This window comes from Sus scrofa, chromosome 15, assembly GCF_054392235.1.
Source record: "Sus scrofa isolate SSC_HxYL_T2T_F1_AM1 chromosome 15, Sscrofa_HxYL_maternal_Yorkshire_Landrace_v2.0, whole genome shotgun sequence".
Taxonomy (NCBI): Eukaryota; Metazoa; Chordata; class Mammalia; order Artiodactyla; family Suidae; genus Sus; species Sus scrofa.
In genome coordinates, this window is record NC_139397.1 from 54,089,119 (window position 1) to 54,108,588 (window position 19,470).

General features: G+C 37.1%; 1 long non-coding RNA gene across 9 annotated transcripts in view; it reads left to right on the forward strand.

The window, feature by feature from the left end:
* The first annotated feature begins 15,959 nt into the window (after positions 1 to 15,959).
* The window catches only part of LOC110257172 (uncharacterized), a 207,761-nt gene continuing 204,250 nt past the window's right edge, over positions 15,960 to 19,470 (forward strand). For all 9 annotated transcript variants that reach the window (XR_014829791.1, XR_014829787.1, XR_014829789.1 and 6 more), the window contains exon 1: positions 15,960 to 16,114. This is a non-coding gene — a long non-coding RNA (uncharacterized LOC110257172). The remainder of the gene's footprint in view (positions 16,115 to 19,470) is intronic.

A 19,470-nucleotide genomic window follows, 5' to 3' on the forward strand; every position in this document is an offset into this window, starting at 1 on the left:
ATGATACTTAAAACGTCCTTTTGTATTAGGTTTTCTTTACTCTAGATTTCTTCCATTACTCAGATTTTTGAACACATCCAGAGATGATCCATTAAGGCATTGCCCCTGAATTATGAAAAGCTAATATCACTTAATTTATATGTTAACACTATTCTAGTAGAAAATACATATTAAACCAAACTATAAAATTCTACCTGTTAAATTATGAATGTGTGATATTGGTTAATTAGACAACTTCCATAGATTTTAAATTCAAGTGAATTATCCATGTAAGAAGGCTTAAAATAGGAAGGTATCTTTATTTTGGTATGAAAGTCTTGGGGGTAATAAATATTTTTGATGTCTTTGGAAAAAAAATAAATTGGGTAATAACATTTCTTTTGCTTGAGGTCTGGAATTCAAAGTTCCATATTGAAGGGCTTTGAGTATTTAAAAAATAGACAGAAAATATGTGGAAACTTGCAATATGCATGATTGACTGCAGGCACAATGACATGACTCTTAGGCATTTAGTAGGTGCAAGCTGATTCTGCTTTGCATTATGGTTGAAATACTTGCTGCTCTACATATATCACATTCAACCCTGAAAATTAAGTCAGACCCCAAGTATTTTCTTTTCACTGGAGCACACTAATTATAGGAAATATTCACATCATATTCCATTGTGCACTTCTTAGATTTGATTTATCAATCTTAAATTTGTCTCAGTTTTGCTTTGGCTGAATATTGTTGATTACTGTTGAATTATGCCATTATACTAGAAGGGATTAAAGAGAAAATAGCAAAATGAGCTGATAATTGGATGGTGGATGTTTTAGTGTAATAGAAAGGCTAAGTTTTTGCAAGAAGATAGGGTAATTGATTGACTGATTTACGTTAGCTTTAGTGATATTCATTCCGTGGCAACTCTAATGTACATAACCTGTCTAGTTGTATGTGGGTACTGAGAAGGAAAACAATTACCATAATAGAAAGACAAAATATTGCACACAACTGAAGTTTCTAACTTTGTAAGACAGATTACAACTTCAGGTTTATATTCAGGAATTTTATATGCAACCTTGGTCTCTATTAAAACAATAATTATTTCATATAAAATATATGTCTAGGTAAATAATTTATGAAACTTTCAAATCATCCAATTTTAGAGGTTAAAGTTATCAATTGAATATTTATAAGAAAATAATTATATTATCATCTAATAATCATATTATTTTATAACTTCTATAACTCAGCCATTGGACAGCTTGAGAATTTATTGACATGGGCTTTTATTAGTTTTATGGTCCAGTTGGCTGGGTAATATCCTTGGTGAAAAGTTATGCTCTTTTAGAGAGCATCAGATAATGATTAATTTGTAGCAGAGCTGTAAACAAAGATCAGGAAAAACAAGTTTCACAATGAAAAAACAATCTTCAGGAAGAAGAATGTATATAAATATCAGGTTAAAATTTGCAGATCTAGTTTTGAATTTCGAGATCATAAATCAAGACCAGAGGTGAATAGAATCAAGATAGTATTTCAAGGTCACCAAGCATAGGAAACAGATCATCAAAGCAGAGGAAAAAATCCATCTTTATGGCTACACCTCATAAAACATCATTTAAAACTTGAACCTATTTGAATCTTCATTAATGCTACCATCTTGTTCCTGTACTGTGTACTGAAAAGAGAGTTTTGAAACAGTCAACACTTATTAGTAGGGTTTTTAAAGTATGTTCTTAAATTTAAATTTCATCATTTTTCATAAAGCACTTATTATCTCTTTTATTATCTACCTCACCTAAATTCTCTGGAAGTTACTTGGGAAATTAAAAGGGAGATATTGAGCATATCAATAATTTTTTAGAGCCAGCATTAAAATGCAGTGGAGTGCAGTAATAGATTTTTTATGAGTGATATTCTTTAGCTTTCCTTTATTGCTTCTAGTTATTTTTTCAAGTACAAGGGAAATGTTTAGGAAAGTACGAGAGGTGCACATTGTCCCCCATAGCCCCAACCACCAATCTCCAAGTGTATCCTAGTATATCTCAAGTCCAGGGTGGGGGAAGCAAAATGAAGAGGAAGCTATTACCAAAATTTTAATCACTTACTTGTGCATTGCATTTTATAAACCACACTGAGAAATTTAATTTTATATAGTGCAGAGGTTAGTAGTGAAATACCTGGTGGCAGAAAGACTGGAGTTTGAAACATTTTCCCTGTGTGATCTTGTATCAGTGATTCCAAGCTTTAGTTTCTTTACCTATAGATTGAAGAAAATAGTAACTTTTACCTAGTCGGGTTACCGGGAGCATGAAATAAGTTAATGCATGTAAAGACTATAGAATTATATGGAGAGGAGTTTCCATTGTGGCTCAGCGGTAATGAACCGACCAGTATACATGAGGTCGTGGGTTTGATCCCTGGCCTTGCTCATGGGTTAAGAATCCTTAAAAAAAAAAAAAACAAAAACGGAGTTCCTGTCGTGGCTGAGTGGTTAACGAATTCAACTAGGAACCATGAGGTTGCAGGTTCGATTCCTGGCCTTGCTCAGTGGGTTAAGGATCTGGCGTTGCCGTGAGCTGTGGTGTAGGTTGCAGGCGCAGCTCGGATCCCACGTTGCTGTGGCTCTGGCATAGGCCTGCGGCTGCAGCTCCAATTAGACCCCTAGCCTGGGAACCTCCATATGCTGCGGGAGCAGCCCAAGAAATGGCAAAAAGACAAAAAACAAAAAAAACAAAAAAAGAAAGAATCCTGCATTGCTGTGAGCTGTGTTGTAGGGCACTGACGCAGCTTGGATCCTGCATTGCTGTGGCTGTGGCATAGCCTGGCAACTGCAGCTCCAGTTCGACTGTTAGCCTGGGAACTTCCATATGCTGCAGTGCAGCCCTAAAAAAGGCATTTAAAAAAATAAAAAAATAAAAATATCTGACGAATTCTCTCCTCCTACTGTAAACCTTCCCTGTCCCTCCAGTCATAATGCATTAGTTTCTCTATATTTGTATGTAAATTTTTATGTATTTCTATTTCAATGCCAGTGAAATAACCTGTATTATGATTATCTGTTGATGTGCTTTTCTCTGACATAAAGCTGTAAATTCCTCATGGACTCTTTATGTTTATCACAGTTCCTAAAACATTCAGCAATGTTTTCAGAAAAGAAATGGATGGGTATTAGGAAAACAATAAGAGGCATTCACATAGCTTAAGAAAACTTTGATAAACATTGTTATGGATTGAATGTTGGTGTTGTTCCCCTGCCCCCGCCACCAATTCTTTGGGAGATAATTAGGTTTATAGGAGGTCATGATTATCTCATGTTGATATAATTATATAGTCTCCTGATGAGATTAGTCTTACATGAAGAGGAACACACCTTTCTCTCCCACTCTCTTTCTTCCCACACACATCCAAGCATCCAGGAAAGCCCTTCTTTAACCAGCGAGAATGCAGTTTTCTACAGGTGGGTCCTCATCAGGACCCTTATCTGCTGGCAACCTTGATCTTGGACTTCCCAGCTTTCAGAACTTCAGGAAATTAGTATCTGTTTTTTATGCCACTCGGTCTATAGCATTTTGTTATAGCAGCTGAGCAGACTAAGACAAACACATTGTGGGCTATTTTCACACTATGCAGGGGTGTATTACATTTCCAAGGGGTGTTAGTTTGTTAATGGGGCTGAAATCTTTGACTAGAACACATCACAGTTGTAAAATTAGAAGACTTTCACAGAAGTTAATATAGACAAAATAAGAGAAAAATTTGGATCAACTGGTCAAGACAGGCTGGAGGGAGATGTAAGAAATCTACTTAATAATTCTGTGGTAGTTAATAAATTATTTGTAAATGACTGATTAATAATGGATGGATGCATTGATTACTAGATAGAAACCTAGCCAGCTGTCCCCCACTGAACTTTCTTGTTGATGGGATATGTCAGAATTTCTAAAAAGTGCACTTCCACTGAGTCCCCTTTACTTCTTATTGATTGAGGAATTAACTCCGCCAGGTGTGAGCTTACAACTTTGCACATTTCTATGGATTCCAGACATAAAATTCTGTTAATCTAGTAAATTGTCCTTTAATTCTGAATTGAGAGCAAGCTTTAAAGGTATCAATAAGATTAAACCTGAAGTTTAACAATGGCTATCAATTTTGAATAAAATTGATTTTCTTTAAATAACCAAGAGAGGGATATCTAAAGGTTTCAGGGCTGTAGATTTATATGCATGCATTTGAGCACAGATTTTGACCCAAGGACTTTATAATATCATTGCATTTTTAGCAATTAACTATTCTCATTTTCACGTACTCATGCATTATTCAGGTCATTTATTTTAATTGAAAGAATACAGCACCTTCTAGTGATTAATAATTGGATGTCTCACAAAAGTAAATTCTAATTTGTTAAAAGTCATCAGGACTACAGTAATAGAAGTTACATCTATTCCTGCATAAAGTTGGTTGCATAAACTTATCTTCATGAATAAATAAAAATGTACGTTTTCATGATTTGAAGTTTGCCCAAATTTCATGTTATTATGTAACAAACAGCACAATAGGCATTTATCCCCTCCAAGAGCAGTTTTTTGAAATTTGTTGTAATTCAAGCTAGGTCTATATGAATTTATTATCTTACCTCGATGTTTAGAAAAAATAATAACAGAGTTTTTTCAAAATCGACATTCTTTTTTTGTTTTTTTGTTTTTTTTTTTGGTCTTTTTAGGGCTGTACTGACGGCATGTGCAAGTTCCCAGGCTAGGGGTTGAATTGGAGCTGCAGCTGCTGGCCTACGCCACAGCCACAGCAACATCAGTTACGAGCTGCATCTATGACCTACACTACAGCTCATGGCAACACTGGATCCTTAACCCACTGAGTGAGGCCAGGGATCATACCCTGTGCTCATGGACACTAGCTGGGATGGCTAACCACTGAGCCACGACAGGAACTCCCAAAATGGACATTCTGATGCTCCTCCTGACTCCCACATATAACCTGTGCCTCCAGTTTTTACATATCACTTCATGCATCATTATTTTTATCTACCAGTTTTCTATTTTTCCTTCCTTTCATAAAAAACACCCTAGTTTATAATAGTTCCCTCCGTTCCTCCTCTAAGATGGGAACTCTATGAATTGCTAGGGAAAATACAATGATAATTTAGTACTTATTGCAGGAATGACAACTGAGGAATGAAATGCTTCTAAAACTGCATCCACATAATCTCAGATGAGGATCATTTTCATGCTTAATAAGTAGCTCTATTCACTATATCTTGTTTTGTTTGTTTCATATTTTCCCCAGGGTGGTGGACTTGTAACAACTTTTGGCTCTCAAGTATGCTGCTATTTGATTTTAATAAGATGTCGGCTTGCAGTAAAACTGAACAGAGCGATTTAAAATGCTGCTCTATTGTACAGATCCCCATAAACTTCTGTTTCTATTTCATAGGAATGAATGAGAATGAAATCCAGTGCAACTGTGAGTAGAATAACCTAAGTTTCCATACCTTGATGCTACCAACACCCCACTTCACAGCAATCATTTTTGTTGATAAGAAAGCCTCCTCCCCTCCCCCCCAAAAAAAAACTAAAGAAATCTCGCATAATCTGGTTTCTCTGGACAATTCTCTGAAACTCTCGTGTTTATACCGATAGACTCAGCAGATTCCACTGGCTGCGAGTCAAAAAATTAACTTTAGATTTCTCTGCCTAATAGACATTAAGGTACATTTTTTGTTCAATGAGCTCCTTAGGCAGATGGAATGTAAAGTTCCAGTCTGTGATTATGTCTTGAGCTGGCTGAGTTATAGGCACTTCAAGTACTTTTTGGAGAGTAGATTTTAAATAATCCAGATCATAGCACTTCAAATGTTCTGCTGACATCCTGACAGATACTCAACCATAGATGTTCAATGTAAGGATAATAAAATGTCAATAAAAGACTGTATGAACGCTTAAATATTAAGTGTTCCTTAAACACGTATTTGGGCATTTTTAAAAGAAAAGATACTACTTATAAAATTTAAAATCTGTTAGGCAAATATGGAATTGGTTGACCATGAAATCCTGAGCTGCTACAACAGGGAAGATTGTTTATTGTGTTGTGTTGAAATCATCATAATCATTAAAAAAAAAAAAAAAACAGTTAAATTTGACCTAGTAAGTTGTCTACCTGACTAAAGGCAGGTGGTGGTAACCCCACTGTCATCACAGGGTGAGAAGAAATGAGAATATTCAACAATGCAGAAAGAGCGAGAAACTAGCAATCCTACAAATAAAAGTATCCTTATCAGATATTTTTCAGTGTTCAGAGATATTGCTTTTATCCTAGAGGTTTGTTCACTCAATGTTTTCTCATAACTGAAAACTTACATAATTCAGTTATTTCCATTTTCAGTCATGACAAGGTGGCATCATCAGACTAACCCTTCTGGAAGCAAGTATAAAAGCTGGATTAGGACATAAAGCAGCTCTTAGAAAGCCTCAGAGAATAATCGAGGCAGAGAGAACTAGAGGGGCCCAAATTCTGGGGACAATAATTCTGAGCCCCACATTCTTTTTGCATTTTTCCTCAGGGTTTTGCCAGATCTGTGAGTCAGGAGGCAGATCAGGGAGTAGAGGATGGGAACTTAGAAGTTCTCACAGTGCTGGGGAGATAGAGGTGGGTATTGAGGCTTTCTAAGAACTAAACTTCTTTAGAAAAAAAACTGCAGAGAAGTGAGTGGGAGATTGCATGAAGCTTACCACCAAGGCTTTTGACCACTTCCATAACTAAGTGGTCTTCGGGAAGAGACATCCGGAAACCAAGTAGCAGGCTCTGGTTTGAGATCTAAAGAGCTGAACAAATACTGCAGAAGTTTAATAGTTCTAGGGAAAATGAAGCAGCAGTTTGGAGATTGACACATTGGGTGACCCCAAAGAATGCTCAGAGATTTTCAGTTAAGATCCCAAAAAGAATTTGCTCTAAGAGAAACAGGTATACCTTAGGGGTAAGAACCAACCAAAGTCCAAACTTCACAAAGCCCCTAACTGCTCCTTGACTGGTCCAGGATATCCATCAAAATAGTCTATTTTTCAAGAAGATTAATCCTTTTTCAAGGAAGATCATCAGCTGGATTTGGTAACTAAAAATTACCAAACATGTCTATAAAATGCACACAAAAAAGATAAAGTAAGACAATAAAAATAAATTGACAGATGATCAAATTATTCAAGTTATTTATAAGTAATGGACATAAAATTTAAAAAATAGTTTTAAAGAGGAAAAGATAGACACCAGAACCAGAAACTATAAGAAAGTCAGCCTAAAATTTTAGAACTAAAGAAATACAGTAACTGAAAATAAGAATTAAAGAAGCAGACTTATTAATGTATTAAATATGGCAGAAGACCAAATTGGGAAATTAAAACAAAACAACAAAATCCTTTGAACACATAAAGAAATAGAATGGGAAATTCAGAAAAGAATATAAATGATATAGTGGATATAGTGAAAAAATCTAAAATATGTCCAAGAGAAAAAGGAGATTAGAACAGAAAGAAGTAATATGTCAAATAGCATTGCATGATAACTTTCCAAAATTGGCAAGGACTACAACCTACAATTCAAGAAGCTTGAAGGACCCTAATCAGAAGAAATAAGAAAAGAATTACAACTGCACGGACCATATAAAACTGCTGAACAAAGATAAATAAAAATATCTTCAAAGCAGCCAGGGTAAATATCATATTTTTTACAACAGAGAAAAGATAAGAATAATGGCATATTTTCCAATAGAACAGCAAGAAGAAAAAGGAATTACATTTTTATTTTTTAAGGTTTGTTGAGCTATAATTAATGTATAGCATATAACTTGAAGGTGTGAAATGTAATTATTTGATATGTGTATATGTTGCAAAAATGATTACCATAATATGATTAATTAACACTTGCATCTCCTTACATTTTTGTGTGTGTGTTATGAGAACTTTTCAGATTTGCTCTCTTAGCAACTTTCAAATATATAACAGGAATATTTTAAATTATTGTTGCCATGGTTTCCATTAGATGCCCAGGACTTATTCATATTTTAGTGGGAAGTTTGTACCTTTTGACTATCTTGAGGCATTATTTCACTTTCCTTGCCCCTAGAAAACACCAATCTACTCTGTTTTTATGAGTTCAGTATTTTCAGTATTTTTAGGATTCCCCATATGTGAGATTATGTAATGTTTGTCTTTTTCTTTCTGATTTATTTCACTTAGCTATACTCAAGGTCCATCCATGTTGTCAAAAATGCGGGATATCCTCCTCTTTATGGCTGAACAATGTTTATGTGTAGGTATATTAATACATATTATAATATATTAAGATATAAATAACAATATCTTAATGTATTATAATATCAGTTTTTCTTTATCCTTTCATCTGTCAGTGGATTCTCAGGTTGTTTTCATAGCTATTATGAAAACATAATGCTGCAATGAACATGGGTGTGCTGAAGACATTTTCGAGATAGAGATTTCATATCCTTTGGATATATACTCATAAGTGGATTGCTGGATCATATGGTAGTTCTGTATTTATTTATTTATTTATTTATTTATTTATTTAGTCTTTTTAGGGCCACATTCATGGCACATGGAGGTTCCCAGGCTGGAATCCAATCAGAGCTGTAGTTGCCAGCCTACCCTACAGCCTCAGCAATGTGGGATCTGAGCTGCATCTGCGACCTACACTGCAGCTCATGTCGACACTGGATCTTTAACCCACTCAGCGAGACCAGGGATTGAACCTGCGTCTTCATGGATACAAATCAGGTTCGTTAACTGCTGAGCCACAAGGGGAACTTCTATTTTTAATTTTTGCGTAAGCCTCATAATATTTTCCATAATGGTTGCACCCATTTACATGTCCACCAGCAGTGAACAGGGGTTCCCTTTTCTCCACATCCTTGCCAGCAACTGTTATCTCTTGTCTTTTTGATAATAGTCATTTTGATAGGTGTGAGATGATAGGTCATTGTGGTTTTTATCTCCATTTCCTTGATTATTAGTGGTGTTAAGCATTTTTTAACCTTTGGCTCTTTGATTTTGTCTTTGGAAAAATGTCTATTCAAGTTTTTTGTTCATTTTTCAATTGGATTTTTATGGTATTAAGTTGTATGACTTCCTCGTATACTTTGAATATTAAAATCTCTTATTAGATATATGATTTGCAAATATTTTTGCCCATTCCATATGTTGCCTTTCTCCTATTTTTGCATGTTGTCTTTCATTCTGTTGTTTCTTCTGCTGTACTGAAATGTGGAAACTCTTAGAATGACATTTTCCAGAATCCCATTCTTGATATTCTTCAGGGTTAAATTTTGTCAAAGAGAGTAATTCACAGTATAAAGTAGAAGAGAAAACCCCGATTGTCAAAGGAATCTCACTGAAGCTGGTTGACCTTGATGTGCAGTTGGATGTTGGCACCAGAGCATCTTCTCTGGAGCATGTGGAAATCGGACTGGCTGCTGTAGACTGAGGCTGTTGATGGGGGTGTTCTCATAGACTCCTGAGAAGTATTAGCTTTCCTGGGGGTCTTTGAAAACCACCTGTCTTGGTGTTTCAGATGGAGTCTCCAGAATCTGCTTTCTGAACTTTCTTTTTTTTTTTTTGTCTGTTGTCTTTTGTATTTTTAGGGCTGCACCCGCAGCATATGGAGGTCTAATTGGTCTAATTCCCAGGCTAGGGGTCTAATTGGAGCTACAGCTGCCAGCCTGCACCACAGCCACAGCAACACAGGATCCGAGCTGCATCTATGACCTACACCACAGCTCATGGCAATGCTGGATCCATAACCCACTGAGCAAGGCCAGGGATTGAACCCACAACCTCATGGTTAACTCGTGCCTCTTGAACTTTCTTCACCTGAATTTATATTCAGTGGCAATTTTGCTATATTTGTCCTCCCTTCCTTCCTCTGCCACCACCCCGACCAAGCTCTCACAAAATTTGTGTAAACTCTAATTTATATACGAAACCACTCTATTCTAAGGATAATTATTTTATTTTCTTGAATAGGTCAAAATTGTTACTGACACCCCAAGTGATAAAATTTCCATTATAAAAAAGTGGCTAAATAATTATAAGATACATTCCAACCACAGAAGGCTATGTAGCTTTTTTCTCAACCAGGGATAATTTTGTTCCTCACTGTTCATTGGGGAATGTCTGGAATATTTCTGGTTGTCACAATGTGGGGCATTACTATTGGTCTTTTATGACCAGAGGCCAGCAATCCTGCTAAATATCCTACTGTGGGTACACAGGACAGTTCTTGATAGTCCAAAATGTGAAGAGAGCCTGGGTTGTGAAGCCTGTTGTTTGGCCAGGATCAACCATCCGCCTCTGCTACTGTTCTCAACACCCAGAGAGGATCACACAGACAGAATGTTGAGCAAAACAGCCAGATGAAATCAGCATTTAATGCATGATTCTACTGAGATGAATTATAGAAATTACCCAAAACATCCTATGGTTAACTTGGAAGAGAGAATACAATAGACAGATAATAGCTTCTTGAAAGTTCAAAGCCTAGTGTGTGGACATCAGTGCCATTCGTGTGAGCAAAGAGGAGGCCACTGAATGAGAGTGGTGGTGGGGCACAGAGTGAGGTGGCTGGAAGGGGGAGCTTGAGGATGGCAATTATGCTCCAAGGTCTTAAAGACCAATTCAGGAAAGTCCACTGTTACTGGTTTTTTTTTGGGGGGCGGGGGGAGTCAAGAGGTTTAGTAGGTTGAGATAGCTCAAGAATTCTCACCACCTACATGAACACATGTAACTTGTTTATACATGTCTTATTTTATATATCTGTTTAAATATGTGGTTTGTTGGATTCTTTTCCATAGTAAATCTTTGGGGTAAGAGGGCTTGTCCTGTATTGCTGATATTTCTTGGAATGCTTATAAGAGAGGAAGATATGTCATTTGGTGAATTTACATAATAAAAGGAATTACCTGAGGAAATTTATGAAAAAAAACATAAAGGGCAGCTCTCACAAATCCAAAAATTATTTCTAAGAGATTTGTGCTTATAGCTTTGGTTACACTGTGTAGACTTTTAAAATATTATTTTGCTGTTATTTCATCTCAAAATATTTTTCCAAGATAAAATATTGCATATCAGTTATAACAATGACAGCTTACATATATAAAGTTAAGCCATTTAACTGTTATTAGTGGTTCTTTGTATTTGATTGTGACAAATTCTACTGATAACAACACTGCTTCCTGGTTAATCAGTTCCTCATATACCTACACATTTTTCTTTTTAGGGCTGCATGTGTAGCATATGGAAGTTCCCGGGTTAGGAGTCAAATTGGAGCTGCAGCTGCCGGGCTACATCACAGACAGAGCAACACCAGATCAGAGATGCATCTGTGACCTACACGGCAGCTCACAGCAATGCTGGATGCTTAACCCACTGAGCGAGGCCAGCGATTGAACCCATGTCCTCATGGATACAAGTCGGGTCCGTAACCAGCTGAGCCACGATGGGAACTCTTCCATCTTTTTACTTTAAATTTTCTGCATGCTTATGTTTCAGATATATCTCTTAGAAGCAAGTGCATATTGTTTTACTTTTTTCATTTAGACTATGAAATATTTTTAAAACATGAATACTTGTCCATTTATTTATATTTTGGACTTTAATTATATGATTTTACTGTATTATTCCTATTTGCTTTCAATATTTTACTTCTCATTTCCTTTCTTGTTGATAGGGATATTTTTATTTTTCCATCTTTTCCTGTTCGTATGCTAGTTATATAGTCTTTTACTCTTCTGTTAGTTGTTAACCTATACATTTTATGTTCTCTTGACTTAATTTAATTCCATATATACTTTCAGACACCACAATGTCTAATTTTTTATTTGGTCAATGTTACTTTGTATTTATTCCCATATTTCACATTGACTATAGTTTTCACAATTAAACACACTAAATCTTCTGACTATATCCTTACTGTCTCATCCTTTCTTCTGTAGTATTTATTATTTTGTCTCTCTGTGCCTCATTCTTTACAGTTATTCTCTTTCCCAGTTCACTAATATTCTCTTCAGCTAAATCCCATTTCCTGCTATATTTGGCTGCTGAATCCTCAATTTCATTAATTGCATTTTTAGTGATGAATTTTTAGTTGTTTCTTTTTCATACCTGGAATATGTTTTTGCTTTTTGATTTTTTTAAATCTTTGCGCTCTTTGCTAAAACACTTATGCCTCCTTTTATCTCCATAGTGAGAGTAGTTGTTTTACAACCCATACCTATCTATTCTACTCTCTGGAATAATGAGGACCTTTTTTTGCTTAATATTTTTGGGTTGGTCTCCCTTCAGATGTCGTATCTTCTCATGTCCCTAGAAATCTTTGATTGTGTGCTGGACATTTAGATTGAAATATTATTTTTTAGAAATCATTGTCAAGGTGTTAGGTGGTGTCATTATTTCAGAGAGAATTTTAAACCTCTTTCAGATAGCTGAGGACATTAGAATTACATTATCAGCCAAACCCAGTTGCAGAGCATGAGATTATTTGGATCACTGGTATAACTCACAGAGATGTTATAATATATGTAAATACATGTTTATAGCTATTTATATTTTCTTTTGGAATATAGCACTTTAAAGAGTGGCTTATAGTGCTATATAGTTAATAGGCCCCTTTCTAGCTCCTGTCCTACTAGTTCCATGAGGATGAAAGTTTCTTGCTCATTCTCTCAGCTGTTTGTCTTGTTTTAATCCTGGGCATAAATGGTGACAGATTCTTGAGCTGTCTTACTGATATCCAATGTATTTCACATCTTAGCCTTGTAATTTCTTTTAATTGTATTGCAATGTTTACTGGACTGTTTTTTACTTCCAATAATACATTTAATGTAGAAAACTAGAGGTTAATAAAATCACTGGAAAGTCTGAGAAGTGAAAAAACATAGGATTACCAACAAGCCACTTCCAAGAGTCTCAGCTGGGATTGTACTAGAGGAGATGACTCTTAATAGGGTGTCCAAAATCCACAGGCAGTATCCCAAGTCAGCCTATTGCAGACACCCAAGCATCTCCTAGCAATTACCACTTGTGAATAATCTCTTCCACCTCCCTAAACTCACAGATTCTTGGTGGTATCTGTCCATAATCTTTCTTGCAAGACAGACTTGCAACTGAAGTGTTCAGGATTTACGTGTCTGCATATAGCAGAGAGTTTAGAATGGTATGAAATGCTGAGTGTTCACAAATAATATCTGGTGCCTATTGACCCATTAAATTGTAATTTCAAGTATAAGCAAATGATTAAGTCTTTGAATGTGTATTTGTATAACTGATCTTTTGAATAAATGTTACATGTTTCATAATCCCTAAACTGTATTTAGAGTATGTTGTAATGGCATTGCAACTATCATAGGATAAACCATTTTTGTTTTGCCTTAAAAATACCAAATGAAAATGTTAAAGGAAACACATGCTAAACAATTGTTAAAATTAGTATTGACAGAAGTCATATTAGTATATAGCATTCTATACTTTTAGCTGTGGGGCCTGTGCATTTCTAATAGAATAATTAAATCAATTGTAAAATGTTTTATTATAGACATAGAAATTATTTTGTGGATAAAATATTGTAATTTTATAGCAAGTTCTTTTTTCTTCAGTCAATGCTGTGGAATCCAATACACCCATCACATAAATGTGCTCCAAGCTTCTAGAGATGCAGCTCTGGGTTAATGCTACCCAGGGATATAAATGAATTAGCTACTGATAATGTAGCAACAACAGACCTCAGAAAAATATCACATGGAATGAGATAAGCCAGGCATGAAGATTATGTACTGTATAATTCTATTCACATTAAAGTCAAGAAAAGACCACTGTGGTCTACTGTGACAGAAACCAGATCAGTGGTTCCTAGGACTGTAGCTGAAGAGAGCACTGACTGAGAAGATGCAGGAAAGGACTTCTGAAGTGATGGAAACATTCTGTACCTTGGTTTTGGTCGTGGTCACATGGGCCTGTACATTTATCAAGACTCATTGAAATGTGCATCTTAATGAGTGTACTTTATATAAATTATACTTCAGTGAAGTATGTTGAAATAAACAAAAAAATGCAAACAGTGAAAAGAACTGTCAGATGGGCATGAGGTGGCAGAAGTCAGTTTCCTGAAGGAAGAGATTTAAAGATAACTGAAGGGCAAGGTCATCAGTGGAGGCAAGATAACACAGTTTTTCAGGAAAACCCTCTGTTAGGAAATGCCCTAAGAGTGAGATGTTTACCTGGATGACTTTTACCCTCAGATGTTCTGGAAGAAGCATATAAGTTTTCCTTTGAGACTCAGAGAAATAAAGAAGGAAGAGACAGGTAGAGCGAGATCATTCCTTCTATAAACTTAATTTCCCCACAGCCTAAGTGGCAGCTGTGCTCCAGCAAGAAGCAGTTTCTGGGTCCTACTGTGAGGCTCCCACCACAGTCCATCCTGCCTCCTGCTCCTTCAGGAGTCAGAGCATCATGTGCAACAGGAGGAACTGGGGGTTTGGTACTCAGAGAGGAGGCTGAGAATCTTCTCCTTACCACCCAAGTTAAATCCTTGGGCCAAGTTAAATCCTATTTGTTCAGTTGCTTCATCAGTAAATGAGAAATACCCATGCAGCACTGACTGGGGTTGTAACCATTGAAGAGGCTGGCATCTTAGCACAGTGTTAATAGTAAGTCTTACTAAGCTGAGGTAATAGAAGCCCAGTTTCCAGGCTCCATTTGTGGCTAGAACTCAGCCTCTGTCATCAGTGCAGAATAGAAACGTGGAGACAGAGTTTTGGGTGAAGGAGGAAAAAAAAAGCTTTATTGCTTTGCCACATAAAGGAGGGTCACAGCAAGCTAATGTCTTAAAGACTGTCCCCCTGCCCCCAGGGGAGATTGGGAGGTGGTTTCATAGTTTGGGGAGTGAAAAATAGGGCTGCAGATAAGGATCAGGGTAGATCCTTACATTGTTTTCAAAGCTGGTGTTCAGTGATGTAGTGGTTTTCTTGCCAGAATAAAAAATGCTTCATTAACATCTTCCATTTGTTGGGGGGTTTACTTCTGTAGAAGAACTCAATAATATTGCTATCCATATTCCTTGAGGAGGGCCAAGACCCTGCCCCCAAACCTGCACTATTGTTTTTTTTTTTTTTTTTTGCTTTTTAGGGCTGCACCTACAGCATATGAAGGTTCCCAGGCTAGGGGTCTAATCAGAGCTACAGCTGCTGGCCTACACCAAAGCCACAGCAACACCATATACAACCATTGTCTGTGATCAGCTCATGGCAACACCAGATCTTTAACCTAGTGAAACAGGACAGGGATCAAACCCGAGACCTCATGGTTCCTGGTCAGATTTGTTTCTACTGTGCCACGGAGGGGCACTTCTTTTTTTTGCACTGTTGTTTGATTGCTCCTCTCCAGTCACTGTATCCCCCCCTTCCATGATTAGCAAATGTTTGATAACTCTTTGCCCTTTGGACCCCAGGGAATATCATAGAGGCTGAAGTTTATTCCCTAAAAACAAGCAATGGGGGACCAAGAAAGGCTTGTGGGCCTAGAAGCCCCATAGGGCTTGGTTACACATTCTACTTAGTTCCTGTTCTCTGTCATTTATGTTTTGTGAGTAAACTTACAAATCAAATAGGCTTCACCACTCCCCCACTCTTAGCTGGTGTTATGAGAAAGGGCTTTGTGCCACATCTTCCTTGTATGATCCCTGGGTTTTTTTCAGGCAGAAAAATCACACGTGAAGTATATCTTAATGATGAGAATTGTGGTGGGGGAGACACATCCCAACCCCCATGTACACATCCAAATTCACAGGCACACTAGCTTGCATGGGGAGTTAAGTTAAGGGTCTTCAGATGGGAGATCAGATTATCCAGGTGGAGGCAGTGGATCTCAACCCTATAAAAGAGAGCTGCAGCAGTCACAGAAGAGATGCTGGAAATAAGTGGGTGGGTGGTGTGAGGGAGGGTCCTGAGCTGAGGAACCAGCCCCTTCAGGGCGCACACTGAGAAAGACAAGGATTTCTCCCTTGGAGCATCCAGGAGAACGCAGCCCTGCCCAACACTTGGTTTACAGGACTGAAGGCAAGTAAACAAACTTCGGTTGTTTTAGGCGCTGTGTCCGGGGCAGTTTGTTGTATCAGCAACCTGAGACTGATTCAGGCGTGTTGCAGAACCTGAGTGAAGCTCCCCAGACTCTGGCGACATTCTGGAGTTACCTCAAACCTAAGACCTTTTCCTTGGCCCCATTTCCCTGAGGCTGCTCACTATCACAGTCTCGTATTTGTATGTTTCCTGGAGAGTGAGTTGCCATATTTCCCACCACCCTCCTGCCCATCACTTGAGAGGGGAGGGGAGTCTCTGCTGTCAAACTGGCAGTCTAACAGCCTTGTAGCCTCCAGCTATTCATTTGTTAAATACGGGCTATTGGTTATGAGGTCTTGCTGAGCCAGCCAAGGAGGGACCCAGGGCAAATGCATCCTCGCTAATGGGATAAACAGAGAGCTCTGTGTGTTTAATTGAAGCTGGAAATGGAGAGGAAGGGAAGGCCCCCCCCCCCCCACAATCTTGTAAGCACACTTAGAGGCCACTAAGGACTTAAAGCATCTCACACTTTTCTTAAGTTTAGAAAAGTAAAATTTAAAATTAACACATTCCATACCACTCTTAGAAATGAAAAGTTCTTTACAGTAAAAACTGCCTTTTAGGGGGAACTGTTTAAGGAGGTTTTTTGTTTTTTTTTTTTTTCCCTTGACGTCGTGCAAAGTATTTGGGAGAGAGCTGTTTTCTTGAGAGTGATGAATGAGGCGAACACTGCAGGTTGAATCACTCTAGGGATAATGAAACATTCAATTAAAGTAAAAACGTGTTGGTAATAGCTATAATTGCAAAGGAATGTTTTACAGAGAAAAAAGTATATTTGAAAAATCTTGTTGAGTTTTGTGTGACTCTCAATGTAAGAGGTAGGGTGGAGGGAAGGAACACTTTAAACATTCCTTGGTTTTTAAGTGAATGTGGATGGAAATTCCTGAAAGTATGTCTCTTTCAAGTTACCCTGAATCTGACAAATGTCTTTAGAAGAAGAGTCAATGGTGATAAATAGCAGTGGGAGGATAAGGGGTGCATAGGTGTAAAATGGGGTAAAATCAAATAGGAAAGTCCACTTTCTTGATGGACTAAACCACAAGGCTTTAAAATACTGACTCAGAAGCTCTGTATGTGATAGTTTCTCAACTTTGGCTCAGTTTGAGAGGAATCACCTGAGGTTTTTCAAACTCTTGACATGTGATCCCAACTGGAAGATGGGTTTAACTGATTTGGGGTGTGGCCTGATACTATTCCAAAGCTTCTTTCTCCTTAAGTGGCTGCAGTATTCAGGCAGGCCACCTTACCAGCCTGCATTTCTTTTTTTTTTTTTTTTTTGTCTTTTTGCCATTTCTTGGGCCGCTCCCGTGGCATATGGAGGTTCCCAGGCTAGGGGTCTAATCAGAGCTGCAGCCACCGGCCCACGCCAGAGCCACAGCAATGCAGGATCGAGCCGCGTCTGCAACCTACACCACAGCTCACGGCAACGCCGGATGGTCAACCCACTGAGCAAGGGCAGGGACCGAACCCGCAACCTCATGGTTCCTAGTCGGATTCGTTAACCACTGTGCCATGACGGGAACTCCCAGCCTGCATTTCTTAACAGATCTTTTGACACTGTAGGATCCATACTTAGCCTAAGGCCCTGCCCCCTCTCAGTTAAGAAAAAAATGAGTTTGGGGGCTTATTGAGCCTTAGGTCTGATTCCTTAGGTATGATTTCTCTCCTTCCAAGAAAGATTGTATGTATATCCATTGTGTTTCATGGTTTTTCTTCACTTGCTCCCACAAATGCTGTGCAGTGAACATCTTTCTACAGGTCATTTTATTGACAAGTTAAAGATTATGTACATATAGAACTGAAGCAGCTGAATTATGTATGTGGATGCACAAACATTTGTTCAAATCTCTGCTTTCCCTTTTGGGTACATACGCAAGTTGAACTGTTGGGTCATATGTTCCATCTTTAATTTTTTGAGGAAATGCTGTCTTCTCAGTGACTACAACATTTTCCATTATCATCAATGGTGGACAAGATTTGCAATTTCTCTATAAACTTGCCAATATTGATTTTTGTATTTTTTAGATGGTAGACATCTTAGTAGATGAAAGTTTGTATCTTAATGTGTTTATTTTGTATTTCTCTAATGATGTGTGATTATGAGCATCTTTTCATGTACTATTTGTATATCATTATTAGAGATGTCTAAGTTCCTTACCCATTTTTAAAAAGTTTGATTTTTTTGTTTTGTAGGAGTTCTTTATATACTCTAAATATTTAATCCCTTTTCAAGTGATGAGTAAATATTTTCTTCCATTCCCTGGGTTGGCTGTACCTATATTGATAGTGTACTTTGCACAAACAATCTTAATTTTAAAGTTCAATTTATATATTCTCTTGACTATGCTTTTGGTATTACACCCAAGAAATAACTGACAAATCCAATGTCAGAAAGCTGTTCCCTCATGTTTTCTCAATAGTTTCATAGTTCCAGAACATTTAGAATTTCCATTTTGAGTTAATTTGTGTAAATGACATATGGTAAGGCTCCAACCTGTGGGGTGTTTTTTTTTTTTTTTTTTTTTTTTGGAATATGGCATTAGTATTTTTGAAAGATTGCTTTTTCCATTGAAAAGCCCTGATAACCTTGACAAATCACTTTATATTTATTTCTGGGCTCTCTATTCTATTTCACTGGTCTATGTTTCTTTCTGACAGTACCATACTTTGATTACTATAACTTTGTAGCAAGTTCTGCATTCAGGAAATGTGAGACTGCTAACTTTGTCCTCGAGATTCCATGTGAATTTTAGGATGAATTTTTCTATTTCTGCCAAAAACTTCTTTGGGATTTTTGATAAGGATTGAATTGAATATGTACAGCATTTGGGGTAATAACATCTTAACGACATTCTTCCAGCCCATGAATATGGGGAGTATTTCCATTTATTTGTCAAACTTAATTTAAGCAGTGTTTCAGTTTTCAGCATACAAGTCTTTTGCTTCCTTGGTTAAGTTAATTTTAAGTATTCTTCTTGATCCTACTGTAAATGAAATTAATGTTCCTAATTTCCATTTCAGATTGTTAGTATATCACCGTGTTACTATTTTTTGTATCCAGAACTGTCACTGAGTTCTTCTATTAGTTCTAACAGTTTGATGTTTTGTGTAATTTTTAGGGTTTTCAGTTTTTAGGTTATATCATGTGCAAACAGATAATTTTATTGTAGGACTTCTAGTATTATGCAAGTAGCAATAGAAGGCACCATCTCTTTAAATATTTAAAAACAAATGTTAAAGCAAACAGTGACTGTGTATTAGGTTTTCTAGCTTATATAGATGTAAAATATGAGTAT